The following is an 8827-nucleotide window of genomic DNA, read 5'->3' as shown; positions in this document are numbered from 1 at the left end:
TTACCACTTCATCCAGGATTTATCCTGTCCTTCCTACTTCCCCAGCAAAATGGTTTCTCTCAAACATTAGGAAAAATTGAGCTGATCAAGTATGAACTGCTTCACCATCTAATTTTTCTGACTGTTTTAGGGCTCAACTCACTTCCTGTCTTGTCCAGGTCGAATTCTGTCCTTTCTTTCTGCAATTTTGTCATTGGCTTTCTTCTCACCCTAGTGTTCAAATCTTTCCTCTTCACCAGCTTCTGCTGCAAGTAAGCTCAAGGGTCTTGATCTGGAAAACATGTTCCTTGGCCCTGAATATTGCTCTAGCCACTCTCTTTCTCCTTCATAGGAAGGCCAGTTCTTAGAAAAAAATGAGGAAGTTGATTTTTCCACTTACTTTTGTACGACTCTTCCCTCATCAAATCACTGCAATCCAGCTGCTAATTCTATCCTTCTATTGCAGCTGACTTGACAAAGGTCTTCTTGAACTGGCTCCATCCAATTAATATTATTGTCATTATCATTGACATGTCTTCTTAACACTCTGATCTCCCAGTTTCTATGATACTAGTATATTCTCAGAGTTCTTTGTAGATTTTTCATCCACCCCTGCCTATTGAATCTGAATGCTTAGGATGCAAATTTTGACTCATTTCTTGTTGTGTGAATTCCCTTGAGCATTTCATGGGTTCGCTTGGCTTGGGGGCTGTGTCCCCTCCCATTCAGAACTTTGGAGAAGGTTTTCAAGTCAAGCCTAGGCATAAGGCTAAATTTCATATCTAAGTAATGTGTGTAGAATGATGTATGCTGTGTGTGCTGTTGGTTCCTAAATCTAAATACCCACCTACTCTTATGACCTTTAGATTTTATTCTAACTTCTATTCCCACCACTTTGAATGTTCCAGTTGATCACTGGTAGCCTCATGGGATTTTGTATAGTTGGCTTAAAAACAGCAAGTCTAAAATAGTCCCTTTTAGGTAATAAGGGAAAAGAAAAAATGTGAGATAATGAAAAGATGGAAATAAAGTGTTTGTAGATGGGGAGGGGAGGAGGGGGTGAAGGGAGGGCAGGGACAAGAGGAAAAAATGAGAACCAAGACTTGTCATGTAGAGGTACAAGATCCCAACAATGAAGGTAACTGTACTGTATCCCTAAAATGTACCAATAAACTTAATTAAAGCTGAAAAAAAAATAGTCCCTTTTAGCATCACTGCCTTGATAAATGGTACCAACACGTTCACCAAGACAAGAAACCTTGGAATCATCCTTGAAGTTCCTCTTTGGTTGGCTTTTTATATCTCACCAGTAATCTATAATCCTATAAAACCCCACTTCTCTGGTATTTCTCCTACTCTAGGGTAGGAAATCTATCATTTTCCTACTCTATTGACTTAGCTTCAGCCCATGTAATCTCTTTCTTGAACTACTGGCTTCTTCCATTCTCTCACCCTTCTAATCTTTCTTGCACGCTGCTGACTTTCTTACAGGCATTAAATTTTAAGTGTCATTAAATTTTTAAAAATCCATCCATGACTCCTCAAGTTCCTCAACATAGTACACAACAGTTTCTTTGATCTGGTCTCTGCCAAATTTCAAGCTTCCCTTCTCATACTCTGTGATCTCATGTTAAATGTTTAAATAAATGCTAAAAGAATAATTGTCACCTTGATTCTGAGCATGGTGGTGTACACCTGTAATGCCAGCCAGGTGGGAGGCTGAGGTGGGAGAAGCATGAATTGGAGGCCACCCTGGGTAACAGTGAAACCCATTCCCCCAGCACCACACAAAAAAGAATTGTCACATCAAATTAAATTCATTGAACTAAGAAAAAAAAATCAACCCTGATGCTTGAGATAAGAGTTTGTATTCAAACAAGAAACTGACTTAAGCGAGACAATACCAGACATGAGTGACCACCCAGTAAAGAATTACAAACTATATAAAAAGGAGGCAAGTAGAAATACCTATGAAAAATTCAATGGAAAGTATGCATAGCAGACTTGACCAACATGAAGACACACTGTAAGAAAATCAAGACAAGATGGATATAGTATATCATAAACTCAAAGATACTTTAAAAATGACATGATACCATGCAAGCTGGATCCAAATAGTTACTAGACTTAAAAAAAATCAGAATTATAGGAATAAATGAAAAACAAGACAATGACTCAAAAAGTATAAAAATACTATTCCCTGAAATAATAGCAGAAAACTTTCCAAATCTAGGAAAGAATTCAATATTCTAGCACAAGAGGTAGACAGAGCCCCAAATAGCCAGCCATGACAAAAAAAGAACCTCTCTATGACACATCATAATCAGAATTCCAGACATTGAACAAAAGGAGAGAATACTAAATGTTGTTTGAAAAAAATAGCAAGTAACCCATAAAAGCAAGCCTATTATAATAACTATGGATTTCTCAGTAGAAACTTTAATGACCAGGAGACTTTAGAGAATTTTTCAAGCCCATGAGAAAATAACTGTTAACATAGAGTTTTATATCTTGCAAAATTAGCCTTGAAAATTGATGGAGAAGACTTTCCATGACAAATTAACCCTAAAGAAATATGCTAAACCTGCACTGTAAAAAATATTTAGAGAGATCCTAGATGGAGATGAGGCCAGCAGTACCAAAGAGCCCAAAGGAGAGTATACACCTAATGGAGTGGTTAAATAAAAGGGACAAAGAAGGAATTAGCCCTGAAAAAAATAACGCAATGACAGTTTTCAACGTGTACCTTATAATAAATAACATCAATGGTCTCAACTCCTCAATCAAAAGACATAGACTAGCTAGGGATTTAGCTCAGTGGTTCTACTGCTGGCCTTGCAAGCACAAGGTCCCGAGTTTGATGCCTGGTACAAAAAAAAAAAAAAAAAAAAAAAAAAAAAAAAAAGACAGACTAGGAAAAACTGCAAACATATATTTCCTACAAGAGACACACTTCATCCAAAAGGAAGCTCATAGACTAAAAGTGAAAAGATGGAAAACAATACTCCATTCAATTGGAGCCCAAAAGCTGTCATCTTATTGTCAGGAGTAGCAATCTTATCATCAGATACAGCAGACTGCAAGCCAAAACTGACCATAAGAGGGCCAAGGATGTAGTGCAGTGGCACCGCACCTGCCTGGCAAGTGCAAGGTCCTGAATTTGATCCCTGGTACTGAAAAACAAAAAACTGGCCATAAGAGACAAAAATGGCCACTACATATTGGTAAAGGAGCAATTTAACAGGAAGGGGTGCAATTGTAAATCTGTATGCACTGAATGTCAGTTTACCCAATTTCATAAAACAAAAGTCACTGGACTTTAAAGGACAGATAGACACTAACACAACCATAATGGGAGATTTAATACCCCACCCACTTTCACAGCTAATAGATCATCATACTCTCACCCAAATCAATAAAGAGTCAAGCTACATCACTGAACAAATGAACTTAACAGTTCTCTATGGAATGTTTCACTCAGCAACAGAATTCATATTTTTCTCAACAGCACATGGAACTTTTTCTAAAATAGACCACGTCTTAGACCAGAAATCATGCTTAAGTAAACACAAAAGAACTGAAAAAACTTCCCTGCATTCTATTGGCTCATACTAAAATAAAGCCAGAAATCAACAGCAAAACAGGCCACAAAAACTGCATAAACATGAAGATTAAATAATACATTATTGAATAATTAACCTATCACAGAATAAATCAGGGAAGAAATAAAGCCATTTGTAGAATCGAATGACAAGGGAAGCGCAACATACCATAGCTATGGGACACAATGAAAGCATTTCCAAGAGAAAAGTTTACAACTACAAATGTATACATATATAGAAAAGAGTGACCCCCGAAGAAATCACCTAATGATGCATCTCAGTGTCCTAAAAGGACAAGAACAATCCAAATCTGAAACTAGTAGGAAGAAACAAATGATAAAGATTAGAGCTGAAATTGCTGAAACTGAGACAACAAAACAAAACAAACACCCCCCCCACACACAAAGGATCAATGAATCAAAGAGTTGCTTCTTTGAAAGTATAGGACTTGGTTTTGGAGATGGAATGGGAAGAAGGTGGAGGGGAAGTAAAAAGGATCAAGATGTGATACATCTATGTATCAATTCATCCATGATGAATGGGTTTACTGTATATTGTAAAATATACTATTAAAAAAAAAAGAAGGTAGAATAGAGTGGTATGGCTAATAAGTAACACCTAATCCTATATTTTTTGTGCTACACTGGAGTTAATGAGGTTGTTTTAAATGTACTGTATTCCAGAGAGAGAAAAATACAGCTCATGCCACATCTGTAAAAAGCTAAAAATAAAAACCTGTTGGTACAGTTCTCTAATCACTCTTTAACAACTTATTGGAACATTAGTCAAAATAAGTTTATTGCACTCAGCTTCAGAGTGAGAAGTGGGATAGCAGGTTGTATTAGCCACTCTGTGGTTTATTTCACATGGCACCAATTAATTTTTGGCCCTGTTTTCATAAGTAATAGAAAAGGAAGTAAGTTATTTGAATAATTCACTGAAATACATCCAGTTTTACATTTAAATATGTCAATGAACTGCACTTAGAAAATGGATGTTTTGTGTATTTGTCTCATCTGAATTTTCAGGCACTAACGGCCAAAAATTTTTTAAAATTATTGTCTTTATTTTAAAAAGACTCACTTTTCTCACATTTTCTACACTTGATCTTAGCCAAAGGGCTGAGATGTGATCTCACACATTTTCTTAAAACAAAAGTAAAATATTTCTCAACATGTTAGGTCTAAATGAACCCACCATTATACAAAAAGGATTATAAATAAATAAATTAATTAAAAATGTTACAAAGTGAAATTTTCCCTCATTTCCATAAGAACTTATCTATCATGACAAAAATACCTCAGATGATATAAAAACTGTAGTTAATGACATTTATTCTCAAACTTAATTTTTTCTTTCTTTTTTTTTTGATCCTGGGGATCGAACTTGGGACCTTGCACTTGAGAGGCAGGTGGCAGAACCACTGAGCTAAATCCCCTGCCCCAAGTTGAATTATTGACTTACATGGACCCATTATACTCCAACCTCAGTCTTCTTCATCACAGTTAATACAGGCAAATTTATTTTTCCCGAGTCTTAGAACACTTGGTTGTCCTTAATTCTTTTTCTAGAATCTCAAATCTATTTTTTCAGCAAATCATAATGGTTTTCAAAATATATGTAGAATTTCAACTATGTCTTAAGGTCGCTCCTATAACAGCCCTAGTGCAAGCTACCATCCTGTTTTGTCTGGAGTACTTCAGTGAGACCTGACACACTAAGGACTATTTCCAACCCTGTAGCAGAGTCACCATTCTAAAGCCTAGGTCCTATGGTGTCAGTCCTCTTCCTGTACCCAGTTGCTTGGTTTAAAGAGTACAGCTTACTCATTCTTTAATTCCATATCCCTTCTGATTTACAATCATTCCCCCTTCACAACACTCATGGCATTTTAGTATTTGTTTATTGTTAAACTCTTTTAATGGGAATGCGAATTCAGGGATGGTCTAGATTTGTCTCTTTTGAATGCTGTTGCATTTGCAGCTCCTAGTTATGTCCAGCTCATGGTAGGCTCATAGTAAATATTTGTTGAAAGGTAAACGTTGTTTCTAGCTGAAAAGTATTAGATATTGGGCTCCGCGGGGATGGGAGAAACTAAATTCTTATTTACCAGAGAGTTCAAAGGTTCTTTAAAATTCTGATATTTATTCTGTTGTTCTCTTTCCATTCTCATGCTGAAAAACATGATTGTTTTCTCAGCTGCCAAGCACTAATTTTAAAAGGCCCCTGAGTGTTAAACCTATAAACAGAGGTTCCTGAAGGTTATCATGATTACAGCTCGATAAGCTATCCAGGGGTGTACTACAATTCTTAACATTTTTCTCATCATTGTGTAGTAGCTCTTCTTGCTTTGAAATACACGAATGCAATCGGAAGGCACAGAAAGCTAGCTCAGTTACACACGTATAATTCTGAGGTCCCCTAACCTCTCTAGTGGATCAGTAGATTTGATTTTTTTTTTTTTTTTTTTTCTTTTGCAACAGGGTTCACTATGTAGTTGAGACTGAACTGGAACTCACTATGTAGCCCAGGTTGGTCTCGACCTCACAGCGATCCTCCTGCCTCAGCCTCCTTAGTGCTGGGATTACAGGCGTGTGCCACCACGCCCAGCAGATTTGATTTTTCAATTTCGCCTTTTTTCTTTTGAAATGGGCAACATCAATTCAATAACCGTTTGCCTAAAACATGAGTTTGGCATATTTGTGTACTTTTTAATAGCATAAATGCTAAAATTATTCTGCGCAACATTAGAATCCATCTTTTGGCCATATGAAAGAAGCACAGAATTTCTGACTTCTAAGGTTTTAGTTCTTTTGGTTCAATCATATCATTCCAGACATCAAAGCTGAAGCCTATTGACTTGCGCAGGTCAGTGTCAAATACTGTTTTTGGTCAGAACAACTTACTCTAAAAAATAAAATAAGGTACTCTTGAGACTCCAATAAAAAATAGTTCCCAATGTCATAAAGTTAGTTGATGAATATGACAACATGTAATGTGTGTCTCTAAACAATATGCAGTTCTACCCAGTTCATTCCATGACAATTTAAGCATTAAAAATCTAAGGTCAATACAGTAAAGGATGAAAGAACTGCTAAATCAGAAAATAAAAGCTCTCCACAAGCATCCTAACAAACAAGAGTTTTAAATCATAAAAGAGTAAGAGCTTGCAGGTCATTTGAGATGAAACAACTCCATGACATCTGTGCATGAAGAAGTCTCTTATGGCAGAGATGGTTTCATGTTAGCCATGACTTCTGCTATTTTTTCAAGAACAGGAACTTCTACAACCTAATCTAACTTTTTAAAAAGACACTCATGAGCATTTTCACTTAGTTACTCGCACTTTATCCTGGAACTGCTGAGTCTGTCTGAAGGTTATTATGCCAGAAGAATGTACATGACCTAACAATGTACTGTAACATTTTCCTTTGGTGACTTTGTCTAAGAGATGGACTTTTTTGTGGTGTGATGAGTTTGCTTGGTCTCCTGCTGGCAATCCTTTATTTTTCTGAGAGGCACTAGTCAGCAAAGTCTTAAAATCAGCAATAGCTTTGTTGTTTAGCTTTGCTATAATTAAGATACCCTGGTATTGTTAATAGTTTAGGTAGTTGATATTAATCTACTGGAAAGTAGATTTTCCATAAAATGTGTGATTTTTAAAAGATCTCTATGAGTAGCACCATTCACAATTAAACTCAGGACCTTATGCTTGCGAGGCAGGCACAGTGCCACTCAGCTAAATCCCTGGCCCCACAATTTCTTAAGAATGACTTTTTAAGCTTTCTGTCTAGTGCCATTACCCCTCTCCATGTGTCACTTTCACTAACTCCTGAATATATGGAAGTGAGAAGAACACATGGGTTCTGTTTTGGTAAACTAAGTCTGTGCCTTTCTATGCAGGTAAAACTCCCATGCAAAAACTACTATATAGGTAACATTAATTGAACATCACTTTAATTTTAAAAATCATCTTGGAGTTATATTTCTTTAGATGTGGTAACTCTTCTCTTAATGGTTTTCTTGACAATGCACTCAAAAAAGCTTTCCAACTATGGTATGTAGACCAGTCTTCTTTTTCTTTTTTTGGTACTGGGGATCAAACTCGGTCCTTACATTTGCAAGGCAGGTGCTAGAACCACTGAGCTAAATCCCCAGCCGGACCAGGCTTCCTTTTTAAGAAGTTATGACAATTTCTTTTACTTTCTCCTATATTGTACACTTTGCCTAGCATAAAGTGGGCCAGGAGCATTCACATCCTGAATATTCTTATTCTTTTGGAAATTTAAGTATTTGGCAAATATTGAAGTGTTGGGCCTGTTCAAGTGAAACAAATACAAAATTAACAGACTACTACAATCCACAAGAGGGAATAATCAAATAGTCTTTTTCAAAAAAAATGTAAGCAGATAGGAGGAATTACTACAGATAGCATACACTCATAGGCAAGAAAATAATGGAATCTGTAGTGCTTGAAAAGACCTGGTAAAGGTTAAAAGGTGAATCTCTATTAAATATTTTATATTTGACATTGTAGGAGTGGATGTGAGCATGGATAATCATTTTCTTTCCTAACAGCTAAAAAGAATGTTAAAAATATAAATAAGATAAAATGATTTACGACAAAGGCATCTGAAATCGTTGTCTGCTATTATTTAAAGAACTGCGTCCATAACGACCAACCGTGAGAGAACAGGATGTACACTTCAATACTGGCGGTGTAAGATTTAAAAATGAGGAATAGGCCAAAATCTTCAGGAAAAATAAACATGGCTTGTCCATAAAGACTCCAAAAAAGTTTTCAGTAACAAAAACAGTCTTTAAAGGCCTGCATTTAGTAAAACAAGTGGTGGTGGGGGGTGAATTGTAGATCTTATCTCACAACCACTCAAGGATTTTATGCAAGGCAGGAAGGAAGGTGGGGAAGGGTGCACCAGGATGGGGGTCGTTCGGGGTTCCACTGCTTCACAAGTTCTCGAACTCAGCCTTGGGCAACTCAGCGACTTTGTCTCAGAAAAAAAAATTTTCTTTCAAGTGAAAATGGGGTGGGAATGTCTTTCAGTTTGAAGACTCGGGGTACACTCCCCAGTCTTGGGGTGGGGGGGCGTGTAACAGCAAAAAGAAAGAAAGAAAAGCACAATCTGATTAAGATTCCAGATCCTCCCATTCCTGAAGAGAGCCTTGCAACGGCCAATCGGGGCCCTAGAGTTGAAAACAAAGTTCCAGCGTGGGACACCGGATCCTGA

The sequence above is a fragment of the Fukomys damarensis genome, unplaced genomic scaffold (assembly GCF_012274545.1).
Source record: "Fukomys damarensis isolate Sample0158 unplaced genomic scaffold, DMR_v1.0_HiC HiC_scaffold_20, whole genome shotgun sequence".
Classification (NCBI taxonomy): Eukaryota; Metazoa; Chordata; class Mammalia; order Rodentia; family Bathyergidae; genus Fukomys; species Fukomys damarensis.
The sequence above is the reverse complement of the archived record's forward strand: the minus strand, read 5'-3'. Positions refer to the sequence as shown.